Source organism: Mus caroli, chromosome 5 (genome assembly GCF_900094665.2).
Source record: "Mus caroli chromosome 5, CAROLI_EIJ_v1.1, whole genome shotgun sequence".
Classification (NCBI taxonomy): domain Eukaryota; kingdom Metazoa; phylum Chordata; class Mammalia; order Rodentia; family Muridae; genus Mus; species Mus caroli.
In genome coordinates, this window is record NC_034574.1 from 144,960,101 (window position 1) to 144,986,299 (window position 26,199).

Genomic DNA, 26,199 nt, shown 5'->3' on the forward strand with positions numbered 1-26,199 from the left:
TGCTCCAAAATAGAAATATTTTATCAAAATGCTGAGAAGGCATTACAACCAAAGAACATGGGGTTGTTTTTGTAGGGAAAATATTTTGGCAAAAATTAATTTTATTATTTCTATTTAACAGTATATATTTAACTTTCTGAACTTCTTAGTAAGTCATACTCTGATAGGGAAAAGTTTATTTTAGAGGCGACTCCATCAGCCCTCTCTTCTCTACAAGGAACAGGTTTGTCTGTTTTTCTAAGGTTGGGTCACTGTACTTCTAGGCACACTATTTTAATTTTTTTTTCATTTTTATTAAAGAGAAAATGAGAAAGATGTAATTTCGTTTACAACACATATCTACTATTCATTGCACAATCATTAATGATCGACAAAACCCTAAGCCTGAATAAGAACAGAATTATTTCTGGGAAATGTCAAGGCTGTCACTTCAAAAGGGCAAACATGCCACCACACCAAGCTGTGATTTTTCACCTTGTGCAATGGAGTCGCCCTGAGAGTCTACAACAATTCATCTTATTTCTGTAAGAGGTATGCATGCATGGTAAATAACATCAGTGATGAATGGTGTTGGATAAAGTCAGCTGTGTTACTCTACCATGCAGTGTGTAGCAGTATGCCCTTTCTATGTATTTTGAAAGCCCTTCCCTTCTGATTTTCTTTTCCCTCTCAAATACTGCCAAATAGTGTTTACAAAGGCTTCATATCATTGCATCATATTCTCTAATTTAATGATACTGAGATATTTACATCAGATTCTTATAAACAGTATTACAGATCACCCTTCAGTACATTGTTCATAAGAAAAATTCCAGATGCCTAACATAAAGAAACAATGCCTACTAGCATACATATATGTGCATTTATATATGATTTTCTTCATATATACTACTCAGGCATTATATGGTTTAGTAGATGTTAAGCTGTGTGGAAGAGAACGAAATTAAGAGTCCATTTTATGATGAATATCCTCATGTCTCAGTGTTTGCAGTTTCTTCATGAATACATTGGGTCCACACAAATGATTGGCATAACTAAGGATAACATATTAAGAGTCTCAAAAGGGTGGGCATTCTTGAATAATTCTTTCCAGGCTGGTTCTATACTTCATTCTTCAAATAACTTTATGTGAAAGCCACATATGGAGTAGAGGATTTTATCTGTGCTTCAGAGAGCACAGGGAGGTGGCTAAATTGGGAGGAACCCCAACTTCACTACTTAGCCTGAATGAGCAGGCTTTCCTGCCCCCCACCTACTTCTTGGGCTCCTTTTCTGAACTCTGGGCTTAGTATGTTCAGAAGGACCTAGACACGACAAGATCACATCTGTTTGCATCTTTCAGTTAAATGGGTTCTTCAGAAAGTCTAAACAGGGCTCTTTAGTCTGTTAGAGAACAAAACTACAATTGATTATCAATTTTTTATTTTAATGAATTGAAAAGACACGAACTGTTTGAATAACCTTGTTTCCCTCTTGCCTATATTGGAAAGACTTCAAATATATTTTATTCATGCTGCAACCTGAATTATACCTCTAAGCTAAGCATTCTAAGAGGCGTCAACCCAGAGCATCTGAAATGTTTTGCCAAGGATCTGTCAGAACACCTTGAGAAAACAAACCACCCCATGATTCTAGACTTACACAACACTAGTGATCTCACAGCTAAAATATGTCTGAACCATCCAATGGTAGAGGCTACTCAACAAATGCACAGACCTTTTCTCGTTGTTGTCGATAGGTATTTTCCAAATTCCTTGAACTATTTCTAAACCATCATATTTTCAGGTAATAGCTATCTTTAAAAGATTCTGTCCTGGGGATTGGAGAGATGGCTCAGCAATTGCAGAAGACCAGGGTTTGATTCCCAGCACTACATGGTGGCTCACAACCATCTGTAATTCTGATTTCAGGAGGATATGGTATCTTCTTCTGGCCTCTGTGGGCACTGAACACGTGGTTATAAAAATACAGGCAGGTAATAATCCTAGACTCCTAAAAATAAATCTTCAAATAAAATAAAAGACTCCTGAACCCTTTATCCCAAAAACATTGATATGTGAGTGTCCTTTTCCCCTTTTGCATACAATTAAGTGCCTGAGAGCCTTATTTTGGGAGAGTGAGGGCCAATGAGCAGTGTACCCTGTTGCTGGTTTTCTTATTGTATAATCTATCACGCGACTATTTTCAATGGTGATGAAAGAAACACCCTGTCACATGCTTATGTCTAGCTTTCTCCTGACTGGTCCATGAGGGTGGGTGTTTTTTTTTTTTGAGTCTGGAATAATTTCTCATCCTGATGTCTAAACTCTGGGTCCTTCCAGTGCAGGAGCTTCTGAATAGCCCACACATTTCTTTTTCCTTCAACTGCAATCTACACCTTGTAAATAAATGAGCTTTCCCTAAGCCCTGTAATTAGAATCCAACTGTAATATTCAAATAGCCTATAATTAGAATATAAATAGCCTCTAAGTAGCCCATGCAAATGAAGGTATTAATGAATTACAAATCACTAAAGGAAATAAAGAGGGTGGCAGGCCATCCCTATGCTGGTCCCCTCCAGCCATGCAGTTGTGTTCAACAGCCTGCTAGAAGTCAGGGTCTTTTGGCTGGGACAGACCTCAAACTTGCTTCAATAAGGGAAAAAAAACCCAAAACATGTTTTATATAGTTCACAAATACCCCCGAGACACACACACTACAAAATTCTTTGGTTCGTTTTGTTTGTGGTAGGTAGGGAAAGAAACCTCTCTCTCTCTCTCTCTCTCTCTCTCTCTCTCTCTCTCTCTCTCACACACACACACACACACACACAAACACACACATTTGTACACACTCCCTCCACACTGCTGCTTATTAAGTAAAACAATTCTTCTATGGCATTCCTACTGTGTTTTAAGAACTATTTTAGATACACGCTTTCTTTCATTGAATTTTCAAGAAGACATGAAAGACCATTCTCATTTTCACTTGTAGACAGAAGAAAGCAGGACTCTAGAAAACCGACTTGTCCAATCTTGTAATTTTGGTAGTAAAACGTTGCTACATCCCAAACAGCTCACTGGAACAGAAATAGACACTTAATGTTTTTTTTGGTCATGCCAATATAAAAGAGGAAAAGAAATATTGACTAAGAATTAATCTCAAGGTTCAACTATTGCAACATAAGATTTGGCTCTCACCCGTCAGTTGTAATGCCCATCCTGACCCAGCCCCCAGGCCCTTTGAAAATAATGCTTTATCTCTTACCACTTTATGCCTTTCTTCTCTCTTTTTTTCATTAAGTTTCAAATTAGCACAGAATATGCACAAGAAGGTAGCTAGAAGAATGATCATGTTAATAAATTGGTGAGAGTTGTTGAGGCAGTCTTTGTAGATAGGGAACACACGTTTACATGAGTGTACCTGTGTGTGCACGTTTGCATGACATGCTCTTTGTGTGAAGGCCCAAGGACCAAGCCTTTCTTAATGGCTTCCCCCCAGGTCTCTCATTGAACCCAGAGCTCATGGAGTCAGCTAAACTAGCTGACCAGTACAAACTTCTTACTCAGCCTCCTTAATACTGGGATTATGGCAATGCCTTGTTTCCCTTCCTTTGCTGTGATAAAAACACTCTGACTAAAAACAAAACAGCAACTTAGAGGAGGAAAGAGTTAATTTGGCTTAATCAGAAAACATGAAGGAATGCAGTTTGCTCTCTCTCTCTCTCTCTCTCTCTCTGTGTGTGTGTGTGTGTGTGTGTCTCCTACTTTGTTAGTTTTCTTATACAGTGTAAGATGTGCTGACCAGAGCATGGTGCTGTCCAGTGCCTGTGCCCTTCTACACAAGACAATCAAGACAATCTCTTCACTGGCATGCCCACAGACCACCCTGATAAAGACAATTCTTTACCTGAAACTGTGATTTTAGGCAGTATCAAATTTATAGTGAGTGCTGAGACACTAAACTAAAGCTATCTTTTTTTGATGGTTATAGCAGGAGCGATGGATAGCAGTCTATAGGGTGGAAACTAAGGATTGTGAATAAAGTAAAAGCTTTTTTAAAAAATCTGAATTTAAAAATCTATGAGTGGAGGGCAGAGTTGAGGGAAGAAGAAGGAAGAGGAGAGAGATCTCGAGGGAAAAGTTCAATATCTGTGGCACAAGAAGAGACCATGGAGACAGTGTGCTAATAGAGTAATCAGCTGCTGAGAAGGTGACTCCAAAAAACTGAACTTCCAGTGTTCCAGGCACCCTGAGGGAACTTCTCAGCAACCCTACAGAACAGTGAATGAATATGAGGAGCACTGTTCATACACCAAAGATCAGAGACCCCACATAACCTGCCCTGGGACACAGCCAGTCAGCAGCACTACTGGGTAGGAATAACATCTGGTTGAACCTGGTGTTCCAAAGAGCTGCTGGGGGATTTGGGGTGCCAGGATACTAACAAGAGAGTTCTGGGAATAAGCAAACATGGGTCGCAGGTCGATACTTGCTTCTGAATAACTAAGGCCTAGAATAAGGAAGGCTGATTTTGACTGAGGCAAAAGGTCAGAGCGAATTTATACAAGAACAAAGTTTTGTCAGAGAATGACTATTTAGTTCTAAACAGCTGCCCTGTAGTGCATGCTGGGAAGAGATGCAGAACAGCATTTTGCCGGAGAAGGAAGAACAGGCCTGACGTTCTCACACACACCTGTGTGCAAACAGCAGGTACTGCTGTACTGTGAGAGTCTCTTGAATGCCAACAAGTTGGCATTTTCAATAGCGCACACACACATATAAATATCACACATAGATAGGACACACAGCACATAGCACACATATACATAACAGACACAAACAGACAGCACCCATGGACACATACACACATAGATACCACACAACACAATACAAAAATCTCATACACAGACAACACACACTCAATAGCACACACATAGTACACAGACATATACATATTCAACCCACATATATGCATAGCATTCAGATAAACACACTTAAAAACACGCACATGACACACAGAGAGATAGCCTATACAGAGAGCACATGCAGACATATACACATGGCACACACACACATAAACACAGAGACAGCACACACATTATACATACACACATACACAAGACACACAAAAACAGCACAGACACAGAAACAGACATATGGCACATGCACAAATATGTACAGCACACACACATACACAAAGATAGCATTCAAAAGAGACAGCACATAAACACATATACATGGCACACACATAGCAAACACAGAGACACAGAACACACAAAGACACACACATACAGCACAAGCACAGATACACACACACACACACACACACACACACACCAGTGTAAGAATCTTAGAAAACATTGATCTTTGCCTATTTTAACTCCAGAGAAGTTTCCTGCCATAAGGACTACCTTGGGCTTGTTCCTGGCTCCACTTGTCTGTCCTGGCCATAGCAGATTGGGCTGTGGATAGATGCCTGGCCTTAGTAGCCAATCCTGGACTGCCTAGACATTCACAATGTGGTCCAGGCCCAGAATAAAGCCTGGATCAGTGATCAGCCTCATCTCTTGGGAATGTGAATGGAGAGACAGATTACACTTCACTTGGTCATTTCTGCGTGAGATGATGGCCTCACTGTAATCCAGCCTGCCTTGATCTCATAGTCATCTTGTATGTGTCTTCAGAGAGCTGAGATACGAATGTGTGCTTCATCTGCAGGACAAATGCACTTTGAAATATTACTCAGTGCAAGAAGTCATAGAGTAGCTTGCACCCATCAGTAAGATAATCAGTTGTAGAACTGGGGAAGCTGCAGTGTCAGGGACTTATACTGTTATAGACGTGTTATCTTGGAAAACATTTTATTGTTTGGAAACAGTGAACAATCGTTTGTCTCAATTCCAGAAACAAGTGGCACTTCAGTGGGTCACAGTCCTTTCTCCCTGGACTGGGTTTGACATATGCAAAAGTTTGCTCCCAGGAATGCGCGTGGGAGTTTTATTTCTTCCTGAGTTCAGTTTCACACAGGGTGGATCTTATTTGCATTCAGTGGCTGTGGCAGCATGGAGGGGCTTCCCCCTTTTCCCCTTGCAGCAAATTGAGAATTCTGTGGCTTTTCCAGCTGGCAGATATTACAGAGTACATATCTGGATGATAAGAGACACCAGCTGTTGTCAGAGAGATGATAATGCCTTTTCAAATGGACAGAACACTTACAAAAGGAAATGTAAAACTGGTCAATTCAATGAAATCCAAGCAGAGGGTACAGCCTTCTGAGACCACACTGTACACATAAAGAGAGAGAATGCTGTGTGTATGCTCTTGATTAACAGCTCAGCGCTACATTTGGTGGTTGTTGAATAATTGGAACTGAATGTAGCTAGATCTCCCCGACTTTCTTTTCCTCAGTTAAGGAAGTATTTCCATCCTAGTCACAGAAAATAAAATTTAAAAACACAACTTGTGTTTTTTGTTCTTTCATTTGTTTATTTTTCTTTCATTTCTCTTTCCAGGGTCTCCCTGTAAGAAAAGCATTTTGTGCCAGGGTGAAGTGGTTGTGTGAAGGAGGGCCTATTAAGTGCTTATGAATTAAGTAGAGGAGAAAGCAAGGATTCTGGGAAATTTGATAAACTCTGTCACATCTTGACTGTGGGCTGCTCAGCCGCTGTCTTGCTATCAGAAGATGCCAGCAATGGAAAAAGTCAGGAACGTTATCTCAGGGACAAAACCAGCTGACATAGGGTAATCTTTGTTGTCACCCTAAGGATCTTTGGCTTTCTAATAAGAGTGAGGTTCAGCATCATGGGCGTCCTTATCCAGCTTTGGAATCACTCACGAGTTCAGGGTTTTGTTGCTGGTTTTTTTTTGTTTGTTTGTTTTAACTACCTTTTGAGTAATTGTGACTATCCTAGAGTTCTGATCAAAAAGGAATGGCTCTGTGTCATAGCCTTGCAGAATTCAAAACAATAAAATATTACCTGCAAGTGCTTCTAAAATTAAAATGTATTACAGAATGAGCTTCATTCTACTTGATTTCCAAATAACACTTTGAAAGGATATTTCATGGCAAATGAAATGTTGAATGGTAAGAAACTTAATAATAAGAAAAATATTCATACAAGAAGATTGTCATTTTGCACTTAATAATTATTTTTATTTATAATTTTTTATTGAAAATAGATTCTTTGTGCTTAATAATTATATGAAGTATGGGGTTTAACAAAAACAAAATAAAATTAGAGTAGAATGTTCAGTTTATCACAACAATGGAAACTTATTAACATATTCTCTCTTCTCCAACATTCCCCCCTTTCCCCTCCCTACTCCAAACGCTTTAAAATACAGATGTATTTGAGTTAAGCTTTACAGTAATCTTTTAAAAACTTTGATTGGTAATGAGAGTAAAGAGCGAACAAAGAAATCTATATCCTGCACAAAGTAAAGTGAGTCCCAGGCATACTACTGCCACAGTGATGTTGAATTTAAAACAGCTAACTGGAAGAAAAATCAAAGTAGAATTTCCCAATTGAGAAATAAGCAATATTAATCATCATGACGTAGATGTTTTGTAGGACAATAATTTTTATTCTTTTATTACATTTTTGTGGAGAATTTTATGTCCTGCCCCCAGTTCATGACTATTTGAATAATAGATACAGAGATTCGTATGGAACAATTTGCATTGTGGTTCACTTAGTGAGTTCCAGGCCAGAGAGTGAGACCATGTCTCAAAGCTAAAACTAAATGATACTAAACAAAAAGCCCCAGAGGATCATGGTCACAGGCAGCATGAATCTATTCCATCTCCGTGTGTAGGATAACTTTCACTCTGTTTTCTTAAGAGAATCTGGTTTAAAAACTACATTCTATTGCCTGATCAGTCAATAGCAGACTATAATACTTTGACTCCTTGAGTAAAGAAAAATTTGCTAGTCCAAACCTTAACATCATTTCTGACATGAAATATCTAGGTCAAGCTAGACACAGATGAAAGCTTCGTTCTCTGTTCTCATCCTCAGGAGGTCTCAAACTGCCTTTTCATGAATCTGGGCCACCCTGAGATTACTATGGCTTAGGTGAACATGTTAGATGTGGTACCAGATGCCAGTTTCGAGCCCCACTTTGGCCCAATAAAAGATAGAGAATCGTGGTGGCGCACGCCTTTAATCCCAGCACTGGGGAGGCAGAGGCAGGTGGATTTCTGAGTTCGAGGCCAGCCTGGTCTACAAAGTGAGTTCTAGGACAGCCAGAGCTATACAGAGAAACCTTGTCTCAAAAAACTAAAGAGAGAGAGAGAGAGAGAGAGAGAGAGAGAGAGAGAGAGAGAGAGAGAGACTAGAATCTCTACCATTTTACTTAATACAAAGTTCAGATGCTGGTAAAAAGTAATTTAACATACAGTGCACAAATTCTATGTGTGATAAAAGCACATTTAAATATGGGCTGGTATAAACTTTACTTTCTATATTTCTATACAATAATTGACATTGAAGGATATATGCTCAAGGCTTATTGTGTGTTTTGTTTGTAATCTACTTGGTTTTGTATATACTAAGACTCCTATTATTTTCATGTTTTTTTTAGGATGAGAAAACATGAATTTCCAAGTTTTTCATATTTTCAAATACTAGACTGATATACTAGACCACAAAATATTTATACTAATAATGTACATTTTGAAGTAAGTTATATCTTATATTAATTCTAATAAGCCACTAACCAAAGCAGATCTTGGGCAAGATCCTTGACTGTAGTGTCGTCCTATTAGGGAACAAAGCAGCAACTTTCAAGAGATACAGAGTGGATTCCATGGTACAATATATTGTGCAAGTATCTGGTGTCTAGAAGTTTCAATGGCATTTATTTACTTTTAGCTATTTTAGTTAATTTTATTTTGTGTGTATGATGTTTACATTTGTATATCACATGTATGCAGTGCTCATGGAGTTCAGAAGGTGCCAGATCATCCCCTGGGACTGGAGTTACAGATGTTTCTAAGTCTGATTGCTAGGAAGGAGCCCAAGTCCTCTAGAAGAGCAGTCAGTGCTCTTAAGCACCGAGCCACCTCCCAAGGCTCAGCGTCTATTTTTTAATGATAATATTGATTGCATCTTCAACTTTTGATACATTAAATGGTAGTAGTATATAATACAATACACTTAGCCAACATAAAAAGGATAAAATACTTATGAATTAAGTTAACAAACATGACATAAAACTTGTCAGGTAGTTCTGGGCATGGTGGCACATGCTTTTAATCCCAGTGCTTAAGGGCAGAGGCAGGTGAGGCCAGAGCTGTACATAGTAAATTCCAGGCCAGCCAGGGATATGTAGAGAGATGCTGACTGAAAACAAAAACAAAACAAAAACAAAACAACACAACAATAACAAAATATATCAGGTGACAGCTATAAATGTCACCAAAGGAAATTAAATAAATAAGTCACTGGAAAGAGTCTACATGTTCATGGATTGGAAGCTTACTATAACTAAGATACATTATTCAAATTGATATTCAAATTTCTTACAATCCCTATCAAAATCTGGCCTGTTTATTCTGCAGAAATTTAGAGACATGTCCAAGAATTCACAGAGAAATGAGTGAGTCATAGTCAAAGTGATCTTGAGGAAGGACAACATTAAAGCATGTGGACTTCCCGACTTCAAAGCTTGTTACAGACCCACCATGAAGGGCACAGAAACCAATGGAATATAACTGACACTCCAGAAACAAACCTACTCTGCAGACTTATCTGTGATCAGTTTATTTTGAGGAAGGCTCCAAGTCCATTTGATGGAGAATTACATTTTCAATAAAGGTAGTGGGTCATATGCTAAAGAACGAAGTTATAAAAAGAGAACAAATATAGAAATGCAGAAGCTAGTATAATAACACTCTCTATAAGGTCAGAAGAATAAATCCTTGATGGTTATATGGAGCAGTATTTCTTAGATGTGCTATGAAAGCACATGTCAAAAACAAAATATAGCTACATTGGATTTTACTGTCTAAAAGATTCCTGTGCTACAGACAGTATTATCAAAGCAGTACAAAGGACCATGCCAGTGCTTTGATGGGGGGCACTGTCAAACAGAGCAGAGCACATCAAAGGGTCTTTTGCAGTTAACAGAGTGACAAGATAAACTGTGATACTGGGAAAATATTTGCAAGTCACATATTTGATAAAAGGCTAGCTTTTGAAATATACAGAGATTCTTCTTCAGTAAATAGGCAAATAATCTACTTTAAAAACAGGCAACATATTTGTAAAGCATTTTTCTCCCTCTTGACTAATGGCCAGATACTGATGAAAAAGATGTCCAACAGCTTTAGTTGGCAGGGAGAGACAAATCAAAACCACACTAACACACTACAGCCACTAGAACTGGCTTCATCAGAGTGACTGCCAAGGGTTGATGAGGGTCTAGAGAAATTGGAGTCCTTATACAATGCTGATGGAATAGTTAGGAGGGACAGCTATGCTGAGAAAAGATAGAAGCTCTATTAGAAAGTTAGACATGAGGTTATCACATGACTCAGCAATTCTGTTTCTAAATTACATTCCAAAGGCATGATTTTCCAAAAACAAATGTGAAGGCTAATCTTGGTTGTCAACATGACATATCTTGGAGGAGGAAACTTCAAACGAGGAATTGTGTCCATCAGGTTAGTTGTGGGTACATCTGTGGGAACCTTGTTCTTTATTATTAGTTGTAGAAGGGCTCAGCCCACTGTGAGTGGTACCATACCTAGGCAGGGTAGACCTGGATTGTGGATTAGTAAGCAAGAGGGAGTGAGCCAGTGAGCAGCATCCCTCTGTGGTCTCTGTTTCAAGCTCCTGACTTGAGTTCATGTTTTGGCTTTCTTCAATAAAGGACTGTAACCTGTAAGCCAAACTAAACCCTTTCCTCTTCTGTAATGTTGTCATTATGCAGGTCTTGTTTAGGCAGCCATGACATTTGAGCATGTATTATATCTAGAAGACAGGGTTAGGGTTAGGGTCGAACTAGCAGCAGGCACCCTGGCTCCTTTTCTTTTTCCATCCACTCCTCTGCCTCTCATACAGAGCCTTAGGTGTAGGGTTACATTGCAGATGTACCAGTTGGGGCTGAGAACTCCATGGTTACCTGTCCTCTGCATTTTGGCTACTTGTGGATCTCCGTAGCAGCTTTTCTCTGCTGCAAAAAGAAACATCTTTGAGGAGGGGTGGCAGCTATGTTTATCTGTAAATGTATGGATAAATACTTTGAATTCATTATGCTGGCATTTTAAGATGGGGTAAAGGCTACTAGTGATGACTTAACACTGGGGATGGAACTGGATATAACCACTGAGTTATATATATCAAAAAGTTGAATTTTATACAAATGTGATTCAAGTCTCAAAAATGCAATATAGCAAAGTCTTTAGTGATCAAAATTAATTTATTAAAAAATTACAACAGGTGAATTTTTTTGTGAGTAATTCAGGCATGGGTTCAATGCTCTGAAGTATTTTGTGTTTTTTCCTTGGCGAATAAGAAGTAGGACATTAAAAAAATATGGCAAGCCTGGTGTTTGCCTTCTGGTAAGTGTTTAGTAGCTGACCAGAGGGATGGAAGCTTTGAAATAAAGAACAATATTTAGGCCTCTCATCTTGCTGCTTTGTCTGGCCTCCCCAACACTGGTCCTGGGGTCCTTGATAAGCCATATGGCCTGCTGACTCTGCTTTGCCTTATTCCTCATCCCAGAGTGATGCTGGGAACCAGGGACATCCTTGACTGTATGACACTTTACTGTTCTGAATACTTTAGAAATTCAACACAATCAAAGGATTCTTTCTTTTTCTTTTTTTTTTAATTGGGTATTTATTTCATTTACATTTCCAATGCTATCCCAAAAGTCCCCCACACACTCCTCCCCCCACTACCCCTCCCACTCCCACTTCTTGGCCCTGGCGTTCCCCTGTACTGAGGCATATAAAGTGTGCAAGACCAATGGGCCTCTCTTTCCACTGATGGCTGACTAGGCCATCTTCTGATTCATATGCAGCTAGAAACACGAGCTCCGGAGGTGGGGTACTGGTTAGTTCATATTGTTGTTCCACCTATAGGATTGCAGACCCCTTTAGCTCCTTGGGAACTTTCTCTAGCTCCTCTATTGGGGGCCCTGTGATCCATCCAATAGCTGACTGTGAGCATCCACTTCTGTGTTTGCTAGGCCCTGGCATAATCTCACAAGAGACAGCTATATCTATCTGGGTTCTTTCAGCAAAATCTTGCTAGTGTATGCAATGGTGTCAGCGTTTGGAAGCTGATTATGGGATGGATCCCCAGATATGGCAGTCTCTAGATGGTCCATCCTTTCGTCTCAGCTCTAAACTTTATCTCTGTAACTCTTTCCATGGATGTTTTCTCCCAATTCCAAGAAGGGGCAAAGTGTCCACACTTTGGTCTTCATTCTTCTTGAGTTTCATGTGTTAAGCAAATTGTATCATATCTTGGGTATTCTAAGTTTCTGGGCTAATATCCACTTATCAGTGAGTACATATTGTGTGAGTTCTTTTGTGATTGGGTTTTCTTTTTCTTTTAATTGGCTTTAATGAGATGAACCAATCTAATCCTTAAAGTCTCTCTAAATTCATAATGTAATTATTAGTGAGAGGTTAACACAAATTTAATGCTATTCTCTAGTAGATGGATATAAACAACAACAATTAGTTAACAATTAGTTAAAATTAGCTATTGGCTCTTTGTCACCCAACTCATCCTGACACAAAGTATATAGTGGAACAGAGTATAATAAACCTTTTATAAACTATGTGGTCAGTGTCACAGTGGTGAGGATGAAGGCAGGTGTTGGCTATCTGGCCAACATTTCGAGGTCAGGAATCTATCCAGGAAGCGTCTAACAATAAAACTCAGATTACTCAAAGGTAACTCCTGATTCCCATGTTAGGTAGGTTCTTGATCATGTTGTAGCTGGTCCTGATTTATTGGGTGGAACTGGATATATCCTAATACCCTTGCCATTTTATGCCACTCATAAAAATCTGAGAAAATGTCTATGTATATCGTGTTTATGTACAGATATGTGTGTGAGAGTGGAGGAGCCTGCAGAGATCAGAGGAGTTGGATCCACTGAAGAGGAACTCACTGGTGGTTGTGAACTGTCAGATGTCAATGCTGGGATGTGAACTTGTCTCTTCTGGAAGAGCATTGCATGCTAACTACTGAACTCTTGCTCCAGGCCCTAATTTATATAAATCTGTAGGGAACAGTTCTGTGGCAGTCTTCATAGGCTGAAGAAGTATATTACCAAAACATGGGAAGGGGTGTTGGCTTAGGGCCAGGGAGACAGCTTGGTTGGTAAAGTGCTTGCTGTAAAGGCATGATGAGTTTAATCTATAGAATCCACATGCAAGGCCATGAGTGCCTGCATTGCATGTATGTGAAAGCACAGTCCTGGGGAGACAGAGACATGTCAGCTCCCAGAAGTCATTACCAAAAGACCAAGCAAGTGGAAACCCTGAATTGAGAAAATTTGGAAGTCTCTCACAAAGATTAGCATGTGAGATTGACCTCTGACCTCCACATGTGAAATCACACCTGAACACACTCTCTCTCTCTCTCTCTCACACACACACACACACACACTCACTCACACACTTCTTGAGTTAGTGCTACAAAATATGCAGGAAGCAATCAAATTGAGAGGAAAAACAATAAACTTGTACTAATAGCCTTGCCGCCATTGAGATGGAACATTATTAACTCTGCACTTCCTTGGTGCAGAACTTCGGTCTGGCCACTTATGTCATCCCCTTTGACCAGCAGGTAAGTAGATGTGATATTCTCTCCCACCAGCCCCCTCTGCTGCCAGTCCCTTTGGTGAACTGCAATGGAAAGGCAATTCCAGAAGCAATAGGAGTATTTCAGACTGTGCAGCAATTACTACCCGGGATGCATTTTCTCTTGCAGGATGAAGTGCTTCTTTGTTTGGGTTTTCCTATCTTTTGGAAGCTCACTATGCTATTTAACCAGTTGACAGTGCTGAGGCTGTCAAGAGGCCTTCACTGAGAAAGGGCTTCCCGCTGAGATGGGAGGAAAGGCAGCCACCACACCTGAAGGAAAAGGAATCCCAGGTTCCAATCCTCTTCAGGGCCCTCCTGGGTGTCATGACTTGGCTTAATGAGGTTCCCAAGAGTCATAAGTCTTGTCACTTGGCTGGTATGACTGACCACAGGAACCTACAACCAATCAGGGCAGAACATGCCTTCTGATCTGCCTCTGAAGGAAGAGAGGCTACGGCTTAAATGGACCCAGGCTATGTGGCGAGATGGGAATACTCATGACCTAGGACTACTGGTAAAGTTCCTGGGGACTGCATTCATGCTTTGGGTTCTTTACTTCCAAATGGAGGGAGGGAGATTTACAGGTTGCTTCCATGGATCACAGTAGAATGGCAGATGGGTCATTTTGAACTCTTATCTTAATATTACAAATAAACTGAGCAGATTGCACTATATAGAATCACAGTGTTTAGGGGTGGGAAGTGACCTCAGGCATAATTTTAGCTTAGGCATCACCACTCTGAGGTAGAAAGGAGATTCTTGCTAGTATTACACAGCTTGGTGGTTCAGAGGTGTCTATTGCTAGGTGCTCGGGTGTAAATAGTGTATCATCTCTGCATCTCTCTTTACCTGATTCTACATATGCATAAAATAAAACACCTATATGTTAAAGATGTTAAAGCATCCATAACCTATATATTTGCAAAGATTAAATCACTCAATTATTCAAGAGTCTTGGCCCAAAGAATTGTACTGTGTTCATTCTTGTTGCCATGGAATTTCACAAGGTGCTACATGGTTTTCAAATGTGATGCTAACCACAATAAAACCAGAGCCTATTTGAAAAGTGTTCCATCAATCGCATATGTGGGAGACATCTGCCCTATACACATAGTGTCTAGTGATCATTCTTAGGTCCTTTGTTCTTAGTGGGGGTAAGTGATTCTGCTCTCTGCCTGAGTCTCTGATTGAGAACTCATTCATGCATTCAGTGTCTTCAGAGCACTGACCGATGTCAGATGCTGTTCTAGGTTCTGGAGACAAGGTAGTGAGCAAGAAGAGCTGAAAATCCCTGCTCTGTCTCAAATACATCCAGCGAGCTCATTAGCTAGTTCTCTTTAAATCTCAGGACAGATGATGGGGCTTGAGGAACTATCACCTGATTGTTCATAAACCACAAGCTAGTCGCCAGCCCCCTATCATACCAGACTTTAAATTTTCCTCTTTACCATGCAGTTCTAAAAACATCCATGATTGTATTTGCCTGTCAAATTATCTAACACAGAAACAGTGTGCTCACAGCAAATCTCTGGCTGTTTCTGTGTCACTAAATCATGTGTGTTATAGAGCCCTGAGGCCACTTCACCTCCTCCATACCCTCTTTGCTTACACTCACTAAACCTTGGCATCTCTGCTATCTGTGTCCACTTAGCAAGCTATGGGGATACATGAGGACATCAGTGGTGATGAGAGAGGGGGAAGGGGGAGGGAGAAGACGAGATGGGCAGAGGGAGAGGGGGAGGGAGAGAGAAAGAGGGGAGAGAGAGGGAGAGAGAATGAGAGGAGGAGGAGGAGAGGGAGGGGGAGAGGGAGCTTGATTCTGACAATTCAGACTTCATACTCCACACTGGACAAGCTCTGTACCTCCAGGGATAAAATTCTTCTGTAGTTCTGATCTCTTTGCCAGGGTCCCCAGGTTCTATCAGAGATGCTGAGTAAAAATTTACCTTTGTAGGACTTTTACACTGTATACTCTGAATGTGTTTCTTTTTTGTTATTTATGAGGATATATACAAGAAAAATGTGCAAATAAACATTTAGGCAGGTAGTTTTGGAGCTGTAACTGACTTATCATCCAACTATTGTTGGACTCCTAAGGCACCATCCTCTTTGAGGTTCACTACAAGGCAGGAAGAATAATATTATCCTTTAAAAATCATTGACTTGTTATAAGGTACCCTTTAATTTCAGATGTGAAAACAAGAAAAGAGCCTGAAAACTAAATTAGCTAAAGACACGTTTTCTTATGATCCAGTACAAAATTATTCCGTTTAACAGATACTAAGTTATTGTCACTGTGAAATACTTTGGACTGAGTTGCTTTTACTCTACATTAAAAAAAAAAAAAAAAAAGATGCCTTAGGAAAAATGGAAGTGCCAGAATCAAGTCCTAAGGATTTTTATTCAGGACACAAACTGAAGTATTCCTAGGTGAAAGAGGCTGCCCCGGACTCACTTCATAGAGAATCTGGTGGTGGGCATTGAGGGAGAACATGGGCTGGGAGTTGGAAAGTGTCCAGGCTGCGTTGCATTTGGACAAGTGCTTGTTTTGCACTTGTCCAAAGGCTCTTAAAGGCTCAAGGGTGGGAGGATGCCTTCTTACTAGTGACAGAGCTTCAGAGGGTAAGGCTGGGCTCTCACGCAGTAGAAGGTGTCAGCACGCCGCCCAGGGTTACAGTGTCCAGAGAGACACTGATGAACGTGTTTGCTGGGACTGTGAAAAAGGATGCTCACAAGTGGTTCTTGCTTTTCCCTTTGAATGGTAGCATTTTATAATTGCATTCAGTCCTAACGGTCGTGCTCTCCTTTAAGTCACTATTCACTTAGTTTAGTGAGCAAAGAGTGTTAGAAGAGGAGACAGTTAAAACCAGTCACACTAGTAAGTGAGTTCCAGGGTGTATGTAGATATCCACATAAGTCCAGGCTAAGTCACAACTAGGCACCATCTTTCTCTGGTTACTCCCTATAAGCAACAGTGGAAATCCCACTGGTTCAATAGTCAGTGTAAGTCAGCAGCCATCTCTAGCCAGTGGCCAGCAGATAAAGAGGTTGGCAAAAGGTGCACAGATGCAGGGAGTGAACAAACCCTTGTAGAAACAAACCAAAAAGGTACACAGACCCCTCTGCACAGGGAGAGTCAATAGTGCCCGCAGCAGGGCAAGCCATAGAGAGTGGCTTCAATTCCCTCCAGGGTCCTTAATCCACATCATATTTCTTCAGCATCTGCTACTGCCTGGGCTTAGCTGTTGTAAAGCAGGGCATCTCTGAGAGCACCACTGGGTCTCTGACATGCCCAGCCTACAGCTTTTACCCCATCTGGAACCTTGCCCATGCTCTTTGCCATAGTATGAAAAACATTTTTCACATGGTCCTTTGCCTGAATAGTTCTGACTTGCTAACCATTCCTGGTTACAAAATCTAATCACTGTTCTTTGCATGTATAGAGATCCAAAGATTACTCCTGCCCTGGCAGGCCAACACATACTGTGCTCGTATTTACCCACAGATGCCTCAGCAATACTTAGTCAAAGGAACTTCTGGCGTGAGACCTCATCTGGGTTGGAAAACATTTAGATTTCAGTGTTCTGAAGGAAACCGCAGCTTGCCATGCGTTCAAGCAGTAAAAGACAACTTGGGTCTGGGGCTGTGGCACAGGCTTTGCTTGGCATGAGTTCTGACATGCAGTGTATCCCACCCAATACTCTGTCCCTGTGTTTCTGACAATGTCACCAACAATAATGCTGAACTTCACTGAGGCATTCTCTACAGCTGCTTTTCTATCTACAGGATGCAGTAAACAACCCTTTTCTCTGTTACAGCTTGTGAAGATAGCCTGTTCTGATCTATCTGGATTTTCATCTTGGTTACAAGTGGATGTATTTTTAAAAATTTAATCTCTGGGTATTCACTAAACATATATATCCAAGGCACTTATAGATTTGCATCTTCTGGTTTTTTGTTTGTTTGTTTGTTTTTGAGACAGGGTTTCTCTGTGTAGCCCTGGCTGTCCTGGAACTCAATCTGTAGACCAGGCTGGCTTGAACTCAGAAATCTGCCTGCCTCTGCCTCCCAAGTGCTGGGATTAAAGGTGTGCGCCACCACTGCCCGGCTATATTTGCATCTTAAGGAAGAATTAAAAATAGAATTTTGTCACAAGTCACCTCACCTCTCCCGAGTTGCTATTCGCACCCCCTGCATGCATTGAGAAGCTCCCCAATAATATCAGAATGGAACTAATGTGCTATGCAAGTTCAAGTGTTATGTCTATTGCATTTCCTTAATTTACTGTTTTCTACTAGCTTGGGCAGAATTATTTTAATAATAAAATTGTTTTTATAATAAAATCATGACCATCATCTGGTTAAAATTGGATGATGCCATCTAGTGCCTTTAAAACTTTGGCATTTTTTGGTATAACACTAGAGAATGAGTAACAATTTGGCACCATTATGCCTGCTTTTCTTTTTTTACTTACTTCATTTTATATGCATCAGTATTTTGCCTGCATGCATGTCTGTATACCATGTACATACCTGGTGCCAGTAAAGGCAAGAAGAGTGTATCAGTACCCCTGGAACTGGAATTATAGACAGTTGTGCGCCACTACATGGGTTCTGGGAACCAAACCCGGGTCCTCTGCAAGAGCAGCCAGTGCTCCTAACCACTGAGCCATCTCTCCAGACCCTGCTTTTGTTATCTCTAATTCATGTCTAGCCAGATACACTTTATCGAATATTGCTTATAATTCAGAACAATCAAAATAGTCTAAATGTTCATTAACTAATTTAGAAGAATGCAAATATCTAACCACCAAGAGATCATTTGAAGATACATGAACATCTATGTGCCAGGAAGTAGGTAAAAGTGATCACGTGAAGTCCTCAGAGGAGCGTATGGGGAGCACGGAGCATATGGGGAGCACGGGGCATATGGGGAACACTCACATGCTTCACTTGGGGGGAACGTGATGTGATTGTTCTTGTTTCCATTTATAGTTATTATTTCCTCATAATGATTGTGAATTGCTTAGATGATTGACATATAAGTCAATGGATAGTTGAACCCCTGAACTCATTTCCAGTATTTGGTCCTTTAAAAGTTCTGAAGCCTCCAAACTTTTCACAGTACAGGGAGCATAATTGCAGATGAATTAAGAGGTGCATACTAGAATAAATGATGAAAAAGTTCTCAGAATTATCAAACAATTTTTAAAGAGGGTATTTCAAAGCTGGCCCAAGTTTTATTCCACATGCTTTGACTTGGTAGAAGATACTTATCTGCAGCTAATGTTTTATGTTGAGAATTGGCTTTTGGGCTAAATAGTGTGTTCTCTATCTCCCAGGCTTATAGCACACTAATGATAAAAAAACAAACAATCAAACACCACACACACACACACACACACACACACACACACACACACACACACACAAACTGAAACAAAGAAACTAAAAAAACAGTGATTATTGTGGCAACTTCTTTCTTAGTGAATCTATGCTGGATTCTAGGGTCCCTCTGGCTTCTTCAATAGTCCACATTCCATCCCTTTAATGATCTAGGCACTGCCGATTTGAGGAAATTGAATGTGTGCATCACTCTTTGGAGACTGTCTAAAGGTACCAATAGGGAACACTATCCTACTTAAAAACAAAGACATTTGACTCCAAGCACTTCTCACTGACTGAATGCCAAGGAAATTGCTTGGTTTCTACAGTGTCTAGCATTGCTACAGGCTCAATGATGCTACACACATCTTCCATCCTACCTTCCTACAGGATTCCCAGTGCTATGCCTTGACCCATTCCACTAGTGTCTAGGTCATTGGTTATAAAGATCAATTGATTGCAGAGTAAGTGCTGCTGATGGCAGTTGGAAGACAAGGAGTGCTCAGAAGCTCAGTGTAACCTCCCCCACCACATACACACACCACCCCCTTAGCGTGAGCCTTCCTGGCTCATGGTGTTGAATCCCCTTCCTTCATGACTTTGTCTCTCATGCATTGAATAGGACAGAACATTTCACCCATTTCCTGTCTTGTCTATAAAGGATCCACTTTAGGGAATAGTTCTCACGTTCCCAGAGCATGTTTAAAATGAAGCTATACTTCTCAATATTAGTTCTCAAGAACTTCTATGCCTGTGTCATCTAAGTAAAAACTTACAGAATGGTTGACGGATTTGTCAGATGGGCGTAGCATCCTGGAAGTTAAAGTCAGCTATCTTTTGGCCTTTTGTTCATCTCACTAAAAAAATAATATGACCAAGAGTCAAACATCTTTAAGAGTGATTCTGGAATGGTTGTGATTTTCTCAGAGCAGGGAATCTTATTTATTTATCTATCTATTTATTCATTTATTATTTGTATTTTATGTATGTTCCTGTTTTTGCCTGCATGTATGTCTCTGCACCTGTGTTACCTGGTGCCCAAAGAGTCAGAAGAGAACATCAGATCCCCCAAAAGCAGAGCTAAGCATATTTGTGCCCAATCATGTGGGTGCTGGGAACAGAATTGGTGTCCTCTGCAAGAGCAGGTGATGCTCTTACCACTGAGCCATGTGGCTAGCCCCATGTCAGGGAATTCTTACACCCAGTGCTTATGTGGTATCCTGGTCTTCATCTTGGAGACTGTTCTTCACTCTTTTCTGTGCAGAGAAATCAGCCTCTGGACACAGTCTAGGGACAGGACATGAGCAACCTAAAAGCATAAAGGACTCATGCTCTTCCAAAGAGAAGAGGACATTTTTGATTAAATAGAGAAGTCTTGGCTTTTTAAGCCATGCTCCTTGATCAGGCAATTTTTTCCCCCTGAACTGATGTAGACACATTTTGTTCCCCCCTTTTGTTTTATTATAATATGACAAGACATTACTGACTGTGGTCCTGATTAATGAGGTGAACATGTTTCTTAAATATTTATCCTAACATACGGGGTGTTTAGGTCGCAGATGTGTGAAAACATTGTCAAGTTAAAAATAACAATGGAATGTTGGGATGCTGAGCCAAACCCACTGCTTGCCTTGATAGTCTGCGCCCTGGGATTCTGACTGCAAAAAGTCAGTGGCTCACGCTTCTTAGACACCATTACAGAAGTGAGCGTTTAGCTAGCAAAAATCACAGTGAGAAAGAAAAAAAAAGCCTCACGAGACCTCCCTCTCAACTTCAGTGAGTCCACATTCTTTACTTGGGTGTGGGGTGAAGAGAGTCTCTCTTCTTTGTCTGTGTTAAAATAAATACAGCAATAAAGTGCAGGAGACCCCAGGCATACCCTGGACAGTGAGGCATCTTGGTCCTGAAAGGGAAAGCCTGGGGAGAAGAAAATGAAGAACAGGCCAAATCCCCCTTACAATGACACCTTTAGAATGTAGACAGGACAGCCACCAAGGCTGGCTCTTCGCTCCCACACAGGAGGGAACAACTCTCATGGGAGTATGTTCTAGGAACTTATATGTGAATATAAACCATTGGCACAGGGGAGAAAGACAACATTGGGCAGGACTGTGATTTGTGTGGAAGGAGATAAGGATGCAGATAGGGGTGTTACACTGGGGCAGGGAGAAAGGGGGTTCAGAGTCAGGAGTAGAGATGGAAGGGAGAGTTCACTATGACCACAGTTCATTTCCTCGTCTTGTATCTGAAAAGGCCAGATAGGACAGAAGGAATTATGTGTACACAGAATTAACATAGTCAGCTTAATAGCGTCTGCCTTTTACAACATCTGGAGAAGAGAAAAATGATTCAACATCTAACATACAGAAAAATACTTCACAGAGATACACCCTTGTAGATGACCTAGTGACAAGAGTTAAGTCAGATTAAACATGAACAAAACCATTAAGCATTCCTGAGGCTTCCACCCAAAAGATTGGGTTTTGTTAACCTTATATACATTCGAGCTTACTCGATGACATTCCATGTTAGACAAACCTCTGGCCATTAATCTGCACTCTGACAACTCCCAACTTCCTGATTTAATTTGACCCAAACCCAGGGACCTGGCCTGCAGGAGCCAGCACTCACCCAGCAGATCTCCCACACTGTGCAGAGAGCAGAGCAGTGCCCATTGAGGCAGCAGAGTCTTAACTTCCCTTGCCACTTCTAAGCAAACAACAAGGGACTAAAGCAAAAAGACTTACAGATCAGTGTGAGATTTGGTCACAATTCCCAGGTTTTCCCACCTGCTCTGGATGCAATCTCAAGTGGCAGAGATAATTTGATCCCTTTTAAAGTGAATAGATTACACTAGCCAAGAGCAGAAAGAGAAGCCCGTGGTCTGTGTACAATTCCACACATGCTTAAACTACAACAGTTCTGTGAACCCATTTTGTCACAGAAAACTTTTATTTCAAAAGCAGAGCCGTGTGAGCACATTTTACAATGATCTGTTATAAGACAGGAAAGTTTCACATGAAGCAAAACAAAACAAAAAGGCTGTTCCTTCACATTCTTTCAGAGTTCAAGAGTTGTGGTCGAGCTCTGCTTACCTTACAACTTCAGCTCCAGGGACGTCTCTCAAGTGCAAAAGCAGGATGCCAAGGTACAGCAGGGTTGATTTTCCTCTCACACAGGTTTCAGCTGTCAAAGCATCCAGCTCCTCGGGAAAAACCAGCCCCCTCTTGCCGAACACCAATGAGGAAGCCACACAGCACATGTGGGCAGAGGCTTCCCTGGAAGCCAGTCCCAGTCTGCACACATTCTCTGGGACAGAGGTGCCAAATGAACTTGGCCCATGTCACACAAAGAGTCCCATTGTGATATTCTCATCTATTGAGGAGGAAAGAGGTTCTGTGAAACTCTTGCCAATCTGGAATGTTCTCGCTCTTGTTAGATGTGGCTTCCCTTCATTGAAAATAAAGAGGAAACATCTGATGATAGCCTTCCAGGGAACCAGTCAGATTATCTCTAGAACCTAGCCATAGATTAGGATGAGGGGGAAGGCTTACCTTCTGGGATGCACTACTGGTAGGAGGTTTTAGTTAAAGTCCTGTCTCATCTCACCACTTAGAATAAGTATAGTCTCTCCAACAGAATATTTTACTGGAAGAAAGTTCATGATTGTGAGTATATAATGATGTTTTCTGAGTGATGTCCACCAGCCCTAAGGGTGCAAAGAAAATTGAATGAATTTGTGATATAATATTAATGGATGAAATTAACACAACATGTCAAGTTGACTCTTTCCAACAAGGTAGCTAGGAGTCACTGTGAAGAGGGTTAGTGGCTCAATCTCTGATTGCTCCCAGAAATCCAGGTTAGTTGACTAACCTGGAAGTTCACACCTTCTTGCCTGACAGAGATGTGACCAGAAAAACATTTAACCTTTAGCTTTCCTCCTGTTTCCCAGGATGTTGGCTCTAATCTAAACACACAGACAGGAGTCTAGTTAGCACAACCATCCTCTGAGAAGCTCTGTCCAGCAGCTGACTGAAACAGATGCAGATACTCACAGCCAAACATTGGATGGAGGTCAGGGACTCTTATGAAAGAGTTGGGGGAAGGATTGAAGCCCCTGAATGGAATGGGAACCTCACAGGAAGACCAACAGTGTCAACTAACCTGGATTTCTGCGAGTTCTCAGAGACTGAGCCACTAACCAAAGAACATACATGGGCTGGAGTGAGGCCCCCTGGCACATTTTTAGATGTGTAGCTCAGACTACATGTGGGCCCCTCAACAACTGGAACCAGGGCTCCCCCTAAAGCTGTAGCCTGACTATGTTATCCATTTCCCAATAGGGCTGACTTGTCTGGCCTCAGTGAGAGAGGATGCACCTAATCTGGCACAGACTTGATTTGACAGGGTGGAGGGATATATAGGGAAACCACATCCTCTTAGAAGAGAAGGGGCAGGAGATAGGGAGAAGGTTTTTGTAAGCAGGGGGAGACAAGGAGAGGGGCAATGTTTGGAGTGTAAATAACTATAAATAAAAAATTTAAAAGATGAAACAATAATTAAAATGTTAAGAGTCAAGCCATACTTATTCTTTGTGAGGAAAGAAAGACTTTTGTGTCTCCCTTGTGGGGATGCCAGATAGAAGTGTATCATTCTAGTGAGCAGGTAGGGGTAGATGCCAGACAGAGACAGGCAAAACTGGAATATAATAGCTGAACAAGGAGACCTGAATTCAAGTGCCAGTTCTGGTTGTACAATCAACATTCAGTCTAGGAATGTCTTTAAGGTCTCTCCAGGTTGACTTCTCTTTCTGTTTCTAAGAATGAAGGAGTGAGGCTTATTTAAGGATGGAAAATTAGATGCTTTCAGAAGTTTGGGGTGTAACTCACTAGGAAGTGCTCAGGGGAGCCTAGAGGCCACATGATCCACATATTTTATAAGGAGACAAGAATTGAGACTTTTCTGCAAAATTTTATATGTGAGCAACTTACTTGAAATATTTAAAAGAAAACACCACCAATACCAAATAAACTATGTTTACAGATGGAGTTTGTCCTGTGGATGCCAGCAGCTTCTCAGTTTGCTGAGGAATAAAGAGCGAAGTTGATTTCAGAAGAAATGATCTTCACGATGCTAAGAACACAAGACAGGATTTCAAAAGAAGGAACTTATAGGCTTCAGCTTCATATGACTGACCTCAGCTTCTCGTGACCTCACCTGGCTGACCTCAGCTTCTCGTGACCTCATATGACCGACCTTGTTTCTAAGGAGTGGTGTGAGACCTGTGAAGCCCTTACCATTCTAAGAATCTGATGAGTAAGAAAGGACAAACACATGACAGGGGAGAACAGGAAAAGAAATATTTTCTTCATCAAAATGCACCTCTCGAATCAGGAAAGACTCTTGTCAGAGTCTGGACAGTCTAATGCACCTTCCAGCAGGTTCTGACTGGGAGCACATTGTATTTGTGAAGGGAGGCTTTGACTTCAGTGAGCAGAAAGAATACTGACCTGCAGAGGATCTGTTCCCCCTACCCCGTGTGCCCCCCACCTCTCCCCTCAGCCTTCCTCTATCTCCCATCCCTGACACACACATAAGATTCCTGGGCATTGGGCTATGCAAAGACAGTCTGGTCTCCAGTTGAGCTGAGATGTTGAACCCCGGGATCCAGTGGTGATAATTCACCTACATGGGACAGAAGGAGTTCTCTCATGTCTCCTGGAACTCTGGCTCCTGTCAAAGTTACCTCCCCCTCAGCCCCCACAAGTAGGCAATGTCCCAAGCTTCTGACCTTCAGGCTAGACTCCTCCCCAGTTACCTAGCAACAGAAAAGATAGCAGCATACTTTAAGAGGGGCTGTTTGGCCCCTCCTTGCTCCCTCACTCCTCTCTCTCCTCTCTTGCTCTCTTGCTCTTACTCCCCTTACTCACTCTTACTCTCTCTTTCTCTCTAGCCTTTCTTCTCTCTCTCTCTCTCTCTCTCTCTCTCTCTCTCATTCTCTCTTTCCCCCTGCCTTTCTATAATACAGCTCTTAGACAATCTCTGCTCATCAAGGCCCACTGCGCAGACCCTTGCCTGTGTGGGAACCTCTCTCCCTAAGCCCTCTCTCCCATAACCCGGGGCACAGGGTGTTGCTTCAGGCCCCTTGGTTTCGGGGCTGCCCCTTGTCCACCCCCTGATCCCCGTCGAGTTGGGTCAGTGGCTAAGATGTCCACCAGGGGCTGAGTGGAAAGCATATGGCAACCCTCCCACATCCGCCTGCCCATAGCATAGGTAGAACTCTAGCAGGAAATGAGCTATCCTCCCTCCCCTCTCTCTTCCCATCCCCTTTTTAGTTCCCACAGGGAAACATTTACTTTGGCTGGTGAAGAACCTAAATCTGAGACAATGGCATGAGTGATGGGCCTCACAGCCAATCAACTTTGATTTTGAGGAGTTCAGCTATGCTCCTTACAATAAGACCACCTCAGCTGTCTAGTTGATGGTTTATATCCATTCTACCTTCACAGAGAAGAGCAGGATATAGCTTGAGGCCCGAACATCTGCCTATGTTTGGCAACTCTGCACATGGCCTAGAAAAAAAAAAAGGCTAGAATATACAGAGGCCAGAGAAGACTTGGGGACGGTAACTTCATCTATGCAGCTATGGGTAGACTGCCTTCCTTGGGTAAGGTGTAGCGTATGCCTCCTTTTGTGACTGTGACCTTGGTAGGAGGAGTAGACATTGCTGAAGTCCCATCCCTGGGAAGAAATGCCTCCTATTTATCACAGCTTCACTCCAGCCTGAACGATTTTATTTTAGGAGATTTCCTTTAACCTTTCTCATTACTGTCCTCACCTTTGCTCTTTCTCAAACTGCATTGTCAACCTGTATGTCTACTGTATACAAGTGTAAATTGATTGGAAATCTCCCCCTCCCAAGACCCCCACACAATATATACTTGACCTATATAGATGATTCAATAAATATTGGTTGAATAAATAATCATTAAAAAGCTAA

The 26,199-nt window shown here is 41.4% G+C and overlaps 1 long non-coding RNA gene across 1 annotated transcript; it reads left to right on the forward strand.

Annotated features, from left to right (window-relative positions):
- The first annotated feature begins 417 nt into the window (after positions 1–417).
- LOC110295139 lies at positions 418–26,199 on the forward strand. The gene is made up of 4 exons (XR_002378014.1): positions 418–531; positions 18,601–18,669; positions 22,261–22,344; positions 24,243–26,199. It is a non-coding gene; the product is annotated as an uncharacterized LOC110295139 (long non-coding RNA).